This window comes from Cryptomeria japonica, chromosome 8 (assembly GCF_030272615.1).
Source record: "Cryptomeria japonica chromosome 8, Sugi_1.0, whole genome shotgun sequence".
Taxonomy (NCBI): domain Eukaryota; kingdom Viridiplantae; phylum Streptophyta; class Pinopsida; order Cupressales; family Cupressaceae; genus Cryptomeria; species Cryptomeria japonica.
This window is the reverse complement of record NC_081412.1, coordinates 649,833,887-649,848,126: the sequence shown is the minus strand read 5'-3', so window position 1 is coordinate 649,848,126 and position 14,240 is coordinate 649,833,887.

Genomic DNA, 14,240 nt, shown 5'->3' with positions numbered 1-14,240 from the left:
TATTGTTAAATTCGACAATAAATTATTTCGTTAGATACCCATAATAAAGGAGAAAAGGTGCTAAACTCCTTAAGTAGTAGCAAGTTATTGCTAATGTGGGTAAGGGGAAAGTTGTTAAAATCCATAATGAAAAAATCCTAGAAAATTCACTCCTACTCAAGTCATTAATATTTTAGATGGGAAATGCGTAAAAAGGATATTATGACTCCTCATAGAAAAGAAGATATGCTATACTTGTGACACTTACTATTGCAACAAAGATTGGTGTGATGCTTGGAAAAATCCCCCTAAGGAAGAAAAGTATGAACAATTGGAGGATTCCACTTCCAAAGAGGAAGTTAGGAATGTAAGTGAGAAAACAATAAAGGGATCACTAAATTTCATTACAAAAGACTCTATCTCTCATTCCTTTCTCTACAATACTCACTTAGTGGAAGCCTGGGAAAGGCTTAATATTTTAAAAATTATGGTGATGATGACAAAGAAGAATAAGAAGATAAAGGTTTTACAAGCAAGGAGAAAAATTTGTAGGTCTTATCATTTTAATTTGAAGACTTGATGGCTAATGTTGAAAATTTGGATAACCTTTCATAGTGCATAGGTTGTGAGAAAAAATGGGAAATAATTTTTACCTTGGAGAGGGTCATGGAATGGTTAGCAGGAATTATTAGTACCCTCATGTACAATATTGCAATTGGTATGGTAACTATGAGGACAAAAGACAAGACATGGGTGAAGAAGAGTGCACAAAAGAACAAGAAAGAGGATAAAAAGAAAGGAAATATGACTCTAATTGCCAAAATGTTGGAGGCAACTATTGAGAAAATGGTTGAGGATCGGGTCACTATTTACTAGAGTCTTTGATGCTTAAAGAATTATTTTATATTTTTGGTTACTTTTGTTTCCTTTATATTGTCTTTAGACTCTAATAAACTAGTTCTAATGTAGAAAAAATAGAGTAAACTAGCTTAAACATCCAAAATAGGGATCATTTCCACACCATACATTCATTGAGCCTTGAATAATTAATTAGGCTTACCTTCAGCCCCTAAGGAGATCTAAGAACTTTGATCAATTGTTATCTTTTTATTGTTATGGTTTGATATAATTATAATAAAAATTGATGTAAGAACTAGGTAAAAGGCTATAAAATTAACAATACTTAGTATAAACAAAGAGACACGAATCTAAAATCAAGCATGTTACTATAGATCTAACAATAAAACTTAGAAAGGAACATATAACTAATATTTGAGCCTAAAAATGTTGGTCAATGCTAGGGACCATAAACTTAGGGATTCTTCTGTTAGCTAAACTTTTGAATCTAGATTAGGATGTTTTGTAGATCAGTTCCTCAAAAATTTATCCAAAAAAATGTTAATCACATGATCAACATATCCCAAGAGTTTTGTGTTCAAAATTTGGAATTGTATGTCTCAATATACTCTTTGTAACTTTATGATTTGTAGTTGTTACATCTATAACCTACACATAGAAAAGAGGGAAAAATGTTTCCTCTAGAATTTTTCCTAATCCAAACATTGAGTAGGAATTAACCTCTAGTACAATTATGATATGATGTGATACAACTTTCCCCTAATAGGGTAGAGTTTAAAAACCTTACAAGAAAAGTTGGATTAACTAATGATACATTTTTTATGAACTTATTACCTCAAATAGTCACAAAAGGTTGATATTTTTTTATAGAATTTAATGCATACCTTAATTCATAGAATAGCACATAAACTTGATCATGATTTGCTAAATTTGGATGCTTCACTAATTGACATTAAGTTTCTCCTCTAATGCATTGAACATTCTTGATTATAATTCTCAATTTGAGTGATAAGTGAATAAATTATTGGAGAGAGATGTTAAAATAATGGGGAGAGAGTTGTATTCATACACCACTTACATATTTAATGTTTAAATTTTTAAGAAGACTGACATTAGCAAGCATTTCCTACTCTACATTTTCTTGACCATTAGAGGTTCAAATTTAGGCACAAAGATGTTGGATTATGGTGCCTATATCCATAGTCTAGGAGGTATATATGGTGCTAAGCACCATAGTTTTATCTTTCTAAGTGAAAACCAAGGTTAGTGAGCTCAAGATTATGTTGGGATTCTAGATTTGACTATAGGTACAACACAATTAGTCATAAATCAAGGGTGTGAGAGAAAGATAACAAAGTGGTCTCTAAACGGGTGTGAAATTATAGAGGGATATAATGACACTACATTGGTTTACTTTATAGCTATTCTTAGCTAGTTGGTTCATGTTATCTTTTTTGATAGCTTTTCCTCCAAGGCTCTAGTTACTTTAGCTTTTTTGCTACTACTTTGTAGGGGTTTAGGGCCCTTCCTCACTTATCTTAATAAAAAACATATATTTTTCAAATTCTAATTCTAAAGATGTTACCGAATATTAAATTTTGAATTATTTTTTCTTGAGATACATGTCTAGTCTATCATTATGTTTTCTTATTTATATATAAAGTTAAGCTTGTTACATGATCTAGTGTTTTAGGCCTTAGTTTATTTACTTTTTTAATATGGTATCTTATATGAACATTATAATTTTACATATTTTTTTCATTCTTTATTGTATATACCCTTGATTTACACTTAGTTGATATATTTCATTTAAGGTTTGTTCCTTATGTGATCGTTTTACCTTCTCATCCCAGCTACCCTTGTTTTCACCTCTAGGGTTCAACTTATTTCTTTGTTTATAAAATTAATTACCTACTAATATTTTAATTTTACATTAAAATATTATACTAGTTTATTTTTTTCCTATAAGAGTTTAAATATATATATTTTCATGTTAGTGATATTTTTCCTTATTTTTGTCACTTTATCATTTTACTTAATTTTCATTATCCATCTTAGTTGAATGACTATGCATGTTCAACTTCCACTATTATATTTGTATATTCTTCCACCTCTGCTAGTGTTTTTTCTACCTCCATATTTTTATAGGCTCACAATCCCATTTTCTCACATTTTTCTCATTGTATTCTATAATTTATTTTCACCTAAAATAATAATTTTTGTTTCTTTTCATATTTTTCCTTATCATATTATATATAGTCCGTCTATTGTGTTCCTTCTTTTAATATATTACCATACCTAGCCCATGTTTTTGTACAAATTGAGATACTCTCACTGTGCATTTATATATTATTGTTTGATACATAATCTAATACAATTGATATCTGCTTAGATATTAAACTTGTAAAGTCATTTAGAATTGCATTAATTATTAATTTAACATAAAAAAGACGTCCATTTAAAAGATAGGAACATGGTGTTATATGTGTTATAGATACATAATATCAAGTATAATTTTTACTAATATAAATAAAAATTTGAAATCATAATAATTAGTTTATTATATTACTCTTTTTAAGTTTTATGTTTTTATATTATAACTAATTTGATTGTCTAAAATAAAATACAGAAATATTTTTTTATGACCTGATTGAATATTTTAAAAAAATTTAAATTATTATTTCAATAATATGGATGTATTATGTGTGTAAATTTGCATACTTAGAGTAACTATTCTAATGTTTATAAGAAAACTTATACTAGATTATTTAATGTAATAGTTTTAACTGCAAAAGTAGCATGTAAATGTATAAGTTTATTCTACAATATTATTTTATCATGTCTTTGGAAGATTGCTTATCTCCACAAACACATTTTGATCACTAACTCTTTAAATTACAACCTTGGTTCAGATCCATAATACCATAATTATAGATTATGTTTGCACCAATAGAATTCAACCTTAAACTTTTAGAACTAAAATTAAATTTTAGATTTAATTGCCCATATCTTATTTTTATAGTCAACTAAACTAATCGAATCTATTGGGTATTTGGGTGAAATTTATTTATTTTCAAGAAAATTTATTATATATTTAAAGTAAAATTGGGTGAACACTCACATAAGAACATCATTGCATCATCATTGATCATTTAACTTATGGCATCTACATTGTCACACAAGACAAACTTCATGCTTTCCTACCATCTTCAAAACTTATTTGTCATGGTTAAATTAATCAGCCAAGAACACTAAAACAAGTATTTTGATCTATTCTTCTAAATGCATATGTGAAAAGTACTCTAAGTTTATATTTTGAATCATTCTTGGATTTAGTTTCAATTATTGTTTCTTATCTTTGGCTTCTATACAATTTTTAGGTACATAAATGTATATTAACTATTTGATATTGCAAATATATTTACAAATTTTAAGTTAATGTAATAATATTTTTTTATATTTAATAATGTATATAATTTAATTTTTTCTCATTCGTATATATATAAGCCTATTTTTCTTTCCCTAAGCTTAAGAATGCAACAAAATGCAAACCTTATACCTAACAAGAACATACAACAATAATGAGAATAGACCAAACCCTTGAGCATTGTAGCCCACTAGGTGCAAAAGGCGTATAGCAACATTGGCCTAGAAAGTGTTTGGAGCACAAAACACATGGCATGAATGACAAAAAATTTAATTTCAAGGCTCAAGCTCATGAGAACAACAATTCAAGAAGGGAACAATACTCATGATTAGAATGGCTCAATAGAGGTTTGAACTTTGATGGCCACAACAACAATGTCATAATTAAATGATCACACTATGCCATGAATAGCCTCACCATTATGCTATTAAGTCAATAAAATTATGGTTATTTATATTTTGTAATTGTTTAATATTTTTATGTGATCTTCATTTTTTATAATTATTATTTTATTTGTTAGTTGATAGATGAGATAATAATAATGTTTATTTATCGACCATCCAATAACTCTTTTAAACGATATTGTTTTAATTTTAAGAATTTCACAAGTTTGACAATTCAAAATAATTTCAGAGATAGTCATAAAATATGTATAAGACTTGAAGATGTTTGATTTTTTGTATTTTCTTAAGGATAAATAGAACAAATTTGAACTACTCATGAAACCATCAACCTTGGTTCTCTATTTATAACCAATATAAGTGACAAATATAGGAGTTGAAGAACCCTTCTCTATAAATTTCATCAATCAAATGAAAATGGTGGCAAAATTTCTCTTAGAAAATGTGTCATTATTTCATCAATCAAATGAAAATGGTGGCAAAATTTCTCTTAGAAAATGTGTCATTTTCATTGATAATAAGATATAGCATCATGGAAAGATGATCCAATTAGAAAAAAATAAAACATAGATCTAAATACCAAGTTCTTAGCTTGATTTCAAAAAACACATAGAAAGAAGAAAACTTTCATTTAGATAAAAAATTTCATTAAGAAAAAGAAGCCGTTTTAGTGATTTTAACAATATACCTACATTAATAGAAAATGTAAAATTAATCTACATAATCTTAAAAAGTATAAGATAATATTTTGTATATTATATTTTTTAATTACACTAAAAGAACTCTTTTCTAAACGATCAACAAAATAACTATTTTGATACTTATGTGGCTATCCATATCACATTCATTTGACAATCACCTTTTGTGCACGGATGTATTCCTATTTACTTTTTAGTTACCAAGTCTTCAGCAAAACTGAAATATCGTTGTAAATTCAATATTATGAAGGAAAAACGATTAAACTTATCTTAAAGCCAAATCATTTTTCAGATTAGGAAAACACATAATGACGCTTATTAGAACGAATTGAAGAACTCAAACTAATTGATCACGTTTGAAATGAGTTGGAATTATCATCGCCGACCCCGGCTGGACTTCTTGCAAACAATTTCTTACACGACAAACAAATAACTCTACACACATAAAACTCAAAAGGCACTTGAAGAACTTCCAAGCTTATTCTAGGAATTGCTAACAAAAGTATTTCACCAATGCCTTGAGCGATACCCGGAAGATGGAGCAGTAGGAGGCCAATTTCTGTTGAATCACCCTTCCAGTCAGATGATTCCGGTGCAGGTGCAGGTGCAGGTGAAGCAGCAGGAGTCTCATCCTCAATCACTGTCATTTTGAGCTTCAGACCGTTATCGCAATCCTGCCCCACACCAGAGATGACCCATGTATTCCCGCTTTTCTTTATTTCTATATCGTCATGCCCGCTCTCAAACTTGCCAGAGGTGGCTTCTTTAACACAGTTTGCAAATGACGATCCATTTACCGCTAGCACGTTGTGAACACTGTAAAACCCACCCAATACACATTCAGATAAAACGGGTATTAATTTTTATGAAACAATCAAATGCCAATACAGACGTTCAAGTTCATACTAACAAATATTATAGCAATGCATAAGTATATATAAAAGTGAAATTAGATGGGAATGAAATTATCCAGCCTGTCTCCAACATGGAGTTGTTTGCTTTGTACCCACGCCTGGTAGTCAAAGCCAATTGTCCATCTCTTCTCATTACCCACTGTAAAAACGTTGGCAGCATTGACGGGGGGCAGCCTTAAACAGCACACACTCAGCATTGACTGCTTAGGTGTCCTGTGGTTCTATTCCTTCCTCCAACGTTCTTTCCCGTGCGTTTCCGTTCTGCAAACAATCACTGTTAACATTTCCGTTGCTGGTGTGGGCCCCTCCTAACCCATCTTGTTTGCCGTTACCAACCGTGGTTCCCGTCCGCATTAATCCCACCCAAAATTTAATTTTTAAAACTTTTTTCTCCCGCCCGTAAGTTCTCCAACAGTGACAAATAAGTTTGTGACAGGAGCAGATCTCAGTTTCACGCGGCCTGTGCTAAAATGGGAGCTTTCGAACCGGGTAGGGGCATCCTTCATAAATGTGTTGGAAATGCGAGCTGAAAGACATGCATGTAAAATGTGGAAGAATAGAAAAGGTACATGACATGTTTAACAAGAGCTGCAAAGCAGCGAAGTTCTTGCCAAAAGCTGGCAGAAAAAACAGTTTTGGTATTGTTATTGTGCTATTGGTGGAGCCTGGAGTATTGTATTTGGAACAAAAATTTTAACATTGACTTATTATTTTGTCTCAAACATAAATAATGTATGGCTAATGAAATAGAAAATGTTAATAGGCCACTTTTTTAAAATACACAACAAAATATATGGCATATTTAGCTCAATAACTGACATGGTTCTGGAGCTAAAGTTCTCCATTATGGCACTTGCCGTTTGTTCTAGGACTAACGGATCAGGTTTCTCCCACTTCTGTTGTGGTGGCCAACTTGTTGCAATATCTATTGTTTCCTCCATTTCCAGTGAATGTAGGTGTTGTAGCCTTGTATTAGAATTTTTTTTGTGAAAAGAGGAGTCACTTAGTGATTGATTATCCTCATAATTGGCAGAAATAATCCTGTGTTTCTTGCTCTGATGTTCAACTCTATATCATGACCTTGTGAGCAATCCAAAACCTCAAGAAATTGGTATTGTTATTTGGTATTGTTATTTTAAGAGATCATTTCTTCTTAATTTCTTCTAAGGGTTTTCTTTCTTGTATGGAGTCTTTTTTCTTGGAACCTATGCAATATACATACTTGGGTATCTACTTCTAGCAAAACAAAGTAGCTTGGTGTCCAAATTTAGAAACTTCCTCTACAGCCCAAAGGTCTTCATCAATAACTAAGCCAATATTCAAAGACAAAATCTGGTGCCCTTTTGGGTACATAACTACTTCCCTTGTATCGTCCATAAGAATATCAAGACCAAATAGGATAAAATGAAGTTTACTGCAAACCACCTCTGTAGCCTGCTCAAAAGGGCAAAAAAAATATACACATTAAAGGATAGTTGTTGATTATAGAGATAGAAATCTAACCCTAGTATTTGAAACATCACACATATCAAACCCTAAATGATACAAAGTACAGCAGAACAACAGAAAAATCTTATGTAGGAACAGAGACAATTAAGATGCAAATTGCTTTTGGTTTACACTGTATGCTCTCCTGGACTTTCCTCTTTCTGATGATGGACTACTGAGTGTCAACCGAAATGTCCAAAAAAGTATACACAGTATACCAGAAGCTTTTGCATCTTAATCCAATGGACTCTAGAAAATTAATGCCAACAACAGAGACAATGTCATACATACCCTGCATCTGAATATATCCCAAGTTTTAGTCCTTTACTGTGGACATAATCGGCCAGAGCCTTAATTCCAGAGGGAAATTTTGAATGACTAGGAACTAGTCTTCCTTATTTATAGGAAGATTATTAGTCAGAGATCAATACAAATCTATCAATTAATTAATAAAAGATAAATTTTATGAAACGTGATAAGTGCCTTACATTGCTGTCACGATTGGGCTCTGCCCAACAGTCATCTACATCCACAAAAAAAAACAAGAAAAAAATCAGATCTAGAAAATGCCTCTATCGAGAAAAAAAAAAGAACAGGAGTGTTAGAAAATGCCCACCTATATTTACATATTTGTATCCCATTCCAGATAGCCCACTTGAGACCAAATGATCAGCTGCATAAACACAAAGCCTATGAATAAAATCAAGTTTTTGAGGGATCATAATCAAAACTATGAAGCTTCTTAGGTTGAAAAAATTAATAATATAAAGAATTAACCAAAACCTTTAATTTGGTGCATGCGATATCTCCAAATGTCCAAGAAGATGCAAGTGTAACAATTCCAAGCTATTCCCTATCAAATCCATGGGCGAATTAAGGAAAGAGATACCCCTTAACTAGAAATCCTTAGAATTTTTGCTGCTTACTGGACATTTTTGCAGTGTATTTACGTGCAAAGGAAAAACACTACGCTAAACAATATGTTACTAAACTGCAAAAACTGTGACATGAAAATTCAGGGGACGCCACTGATCTCCGGCCGTTGCTTATTTGATAGCTGATCCAATATCAGGTTGTTACAACTATTGCTCTGAATTTCACATTTGGTGCGTCCCTAGTAACCAGCACAATCTCTGCTAACCACCGTTGCATTTTGAAAAGGTTTTGCCCCATTTTTAATTAGGGTCGACGCTCCACCCTATGCTCGATCTTCCACTTCAAACCAGCATGCAGAGACAGCTATAACTGTAACAACCAAATGTTACCTGCAGCCCTGCTTCTATAGACTCCTCTGAAGCCGTGTGTGCGTCTGCAATCATGCATTCTCTCTCATTGAAATCCGAGCAGCCCTCTGCAAACCGCCACAAACTCCACTCCGCAGGCGCCAAAAAAATTGCCTTTGATATTTCTGGTAAAAAATGTGCAACTTTGAAATGTGAACATAAGGACATGAAGGAATATTTGAAAAAGTGCTATTATTGATTGGTTGCTTTTAGTGAGTTTAATCACCAGTTAGTGGAGAATGCCTCTGCTATAGTTTCCTACAAGCAGGAACTAACAAGATGCCTCAAAGAAATGTAGTCTCAATGAATGACATTGTTGCCAGATATGCAGAAATGTATTTGTTTAAAATAATTTTGTTTCCAGCAAGCAGGAACTAACAAGATGCCTCAAAGAAATGTAGTCTCAATGAATGACATTGTTGCCAGATATGCAGAAAATGCATTTGTTTAAAATAAATTTTCCAACTATTTGCGTGACTCATATGGAGGAGGTTTTTCAAATATTATAGTGTAATTTTCAATTATGGTAAAAAATATGTAACACAATATGGAATTGTTACAAGCAAAGGTTGAATAAAAATAACATTAATGAGGATATGATAATTTTAATAGACTTTTATTTAGTTTTTTAATATTTTTATCACATTTTATTATGATCAGGATGTGTTACTAATTTTTTTTGTGAGATAATTGAATTGAATTAATAGTTTGAATTCTTTTTTGCACTATCACTTGGTATCTAATGTTGCATGTGTGTTTCCATATGTTGTGTCCTAAGAATATGTTCTAAGAAATTAAGTGTCCCCTTTACAATTTACAAAAGTATATTGAGACAACTAAAATTTACACACTACCTTTCAAGTCATCATGTGTCATTTCCTTTATAACTAATCATTTGTATTTGATTAGGGGAGAGGACCCAGTAGTTGAGCACCCTAACTTCACGCTTCTCAAAATCCTACATGGAAATTTCAAATCACTCCCATTTTTTACAGCAGCTGACTTGGCAAGTCCCCTTCTTATAACTAAGGTTTTAGGGCCACATTAGCATGCTTTTTGCCAAGGTGTCCAAAACAGCTAAAAAAAAGATGAGACCAATAGTCATACAAAAAGGAACCCCATACTTGTGCAACTGATGTACCATCACATGATTGGTTGTTTTTTTACAACTTAGGATAAATTTCATTCAATTATGGAAATTAAAGTCACAACTATTGGTGCAATATTGTCAAAAAAATTGGACTTTAAATCAACAAGTATGGGTATTAAATCAATAAATGCTATCACAACAATTGGAATGTGCTCAACTATTGGGTCCTCTCCCCTAATTATGTTATTTTATTTCTAAAATAAATTAAATAGTATTTTGTTTTTTTTAATTCTTTTTCTAGCATCTTATCAAATTAATCATCCCCCTTTTCTATATTCTACCTTAGGTATTAAAATATAAATATTTGTTTACCTAAGTTGATCTCATCCTTTCTAAAAATTAAGCATAATCTTGATTTCTTTTGTGAAATGATGTTGTTATTTGAAACTTCCATATTATATCATTTGACTAGTGAGGCCAAATATGAGGGACATCATAGATCCAACATGAATAATCAACAATATCATCCCTACGATGGAACCTTAGTTGCAAGAATCATGACACCACAACTTAACCATCACATTATGCCATTATCAAAAACAGAAGCCAAACTTTCTCTAGCCTACGAAATTCATTAATTTTCCTTATATATAGCTAATAGAGATATCATTCAACCAATAACTAGAATACAAACTTCAATACAATGAGTGAGATAGATAAGGTTTCAAATTTCTCTAGCAATGACACTACAGAAGAAGATGAGGATTCAGATGGTGAGGGGGATGAAATTACAAAAGGAAAATTGGTTCAAAATGGTGAGGGGGATGGCATTGTTGGAGATGTCGAACTTAGGCTAGGAAGGGGATTTATCTCCTCACCCTTGTTTGTTTTCTACTTCCTACTTAGACATTGGAAAGGGTTTTTACCGCACATGATTGGGTCTACTATTTTATTAATAGTTTCGATAAGAATATTCATTCTTAGTGTTTGAAGGTATTCTATGGGGGATCCACTACTTCTCATTTTATTCCTCTTATTTAGGTTTTAAGTTTTGTATCTTCTAGGAGGCATGGTGTTCAATCTCCTAGTGTTGATAGGGCTATCTTCTATGGTGCCCCTTGTCCCTCCCTTCATTTCTTTAGTTCTACTCTCAGAGTGGTCTTTGCTTCACAAAGTGTTGATGGCATTTTCTATGGAGCCCTCTATTCCTTCCTTTTCTATTTTAGTGCTAGGATCAGAGTTGTCCTTGTCCCCTACCTTATTTATAGATATATAATGAATTGGTTGTTAGAGATTCAATCAAGGGCTATAGATTTCTTATTTTGAGCGAGTGTGTTTTTTGGTGTTGGATTTTGCTGGACTTTTTCTCCTTGTCTTTTTCTTGTGGGAAGGGTTTCTACTTTTTATTTATTAGATATGGTTAGTGCACCTTCATCTAGTGTCCACCTATGTAAAGGTTTTTCTTAGGTTAAAATGATAGTTACTCTCACTATTGGTTTATTGTGTTGTTACTGTGAGAGGGCTATTGTTATCATTATCTCAATCATTACCCCTTCTTCCCCTCTTGAGTGGGATTTTTTTCTCATGGGAACTGCTAGCGGCTTGACCTAGTGGTGGATGGAAGTGGCCGATATGCCTTTTGTTGTTGGCATATGTAAGAGGTCTCTTAAACTTCTTAGATGAATAGGCTTAATTTTCTCTTCCTAAGGGGCAATGTGCCCTCTGACCTTAGTAAGTTTAAGGATTGTAATGTTAGAGTTTTCTCCCCTTTTATGTTGGGCTTCTTTGCCCTATTAGGTCCCCTGATATTGTGGTGGTTAGGTACTTAATTTGTTGAAGTTGAACATTATTGGGATATTTGATGGTTCTCGAAATAACATTAATGTTATTCATCTCTAGGTAGTTTACAACTAGAACGTCAATAAGAATAAATCAAGTTACAATTTGATTTGTCTATTCTTTCCCTTCAAAATTAGTTGATTAAGGTTTTGCTTGATCTAGACACCTAGATGTTTGGTCTCTTCTAGTCAAGTAACTTATATTTATTACCTTTGTTGTGGGTTACCTTGTTTGGCCCATTCCTTGCTAGTCTTTATTATAGTTCAAGGAGTTTCTTATTTTAAAGGTTTTGAGGATACTTTGATATCTTTACTCTAGTCTATGTTGTGAAATGAAGTTTTAAGATTAAGGTTGTGATACTTGTTTCTTGTTGGTTCTTTTCTCTAATAAAAATATTTCCTTATGCTCATCAACTATAAAATGTCACCCAAACTAATAATTTGTCTATAAAAGATTCTTATCTAACATCGTATTTTATCCTACTTCAAAATTAGAATGAAATAATAATATAAACATCAAAACTTATAATGACTTGTAAATATCACTATACAAGAATGATTTTAATGGTAGAATTAATGTATTGTATAGCTCTACAAGATGTACATAAAATAATAAAGGGGGGGAATGTTAAGGAAATATATAATAGATAACTTATTTACTTGGAGTTGGTTGTGCGAACACCACCATCAATAGGAGCTAAACGGTCAAGTACCTCCTCCATCTCTCTATTAGCCATATACTATCTTCCCTATCCACCAATCGCCTATCTCACATCTCATCCTCATCCTCCATCCATATCATTTTAAAAATCTCAAAGTAAAAAAAAAAAGTAAAGACAAATTGTAATTCATCCAATGGAAAAAACTTATTCTCTAGGCAGCTTTGGTGAGTACCATGAGTAAATCTTTGCAAACATGGATCATGTATAATCACACTTCCTCTTGAACTTTACACTTGGGGGAAAGCTTAATCTACACTATCCTGCCTATCACATCTTATTCATATCTCCAATATCTTTCATCCCTTAACCTTTGTTCTATCTCACTCCTTGTCAACCTTTGATATTGATAATGCTAGGGGTAAAATTAGACCACACATAATTTAGAAAATAAAAACCTTACTTCCTATGCCATCCACCCCACTTTTACATCACCCTCCAATCGTATTCCTTTGTAGCATAGTTCGTGGAGCTCCATCATCCTATCCTTGGATCTACAATCCTCCTATATCCTATCACAATACATCTAGCCATTGAATCCCCCATCTCCTACCTAAGAAAACCCTCTAGAATCTTCATCCTTGTCTCAAGCCTTGGTTCTCCTTGTTATCAATTCCCATCCATTCCATTATCTTAACCATCCTAGCCAATATAATTTCTCATACCTAATCTTCCATGTAATCCCATGTTATGCAATCCATTTATGCAATCTCTCTCTCTCCAATACAAAAATCCCAAAACCTCTCCATAAAAATGCAATCAATCTTATTATATGTTGTCCATTATGCAATCTAGTGCATCATCCAAAAGCACTGAATGAACTTTATCCCAAGTTAGCTCATAATCCATTAATCCACTTTAATATAATTATCATTGTATGGATACATAAATGAATCATTTCCAACCCTTATGTTGCTCTTATTTTTAACAAAATAGTCATAGGATATGCATTATTCTCATTATAAGCATTTCTATCCTCCTCCTCATCAATCTATCAATCACTTAATGAATTCTAAGCTTTGTTATAGGCTAAATCCTAGTTTATTTTTGGTTGGTTATACATGCTTTCTTGTTGATTGTATGTATTTTTATTATTTGGATCTATCATGTTCTTTGATTTATATTATGTAACAAGAGCATCATGGTATCATAAGGCATATGTTTGATGTTGACCTTTTGATCACATACTTGGAACATCATCACCCTAGTTTCTTATACCTTGGTACATAATATTAAAGATAGAGATCTAGGTGCCATATACCTGGGGGGGGGGGGGGGGGGCTCTCTGTACTCTATATGGGCACTCGACCAACGGGAGAGGGGTGAACATGGCGTAGTATTCGGTTTCCCTATCCGGCATAGATGTTCTAACTGGATGGAAGGATCCATACCCTCCAGTCATAGTCCCATAGCTCACAATATCAAATTTCAAGTTGTTGACACCATTACAACATAACTATCATCATTTATCCTTCCTCTTTATCCATCTCTCCATTGTCCATAGCTCTTTCTATCCTTTTATTCTTCCAGGCTCTAACCCTCTCA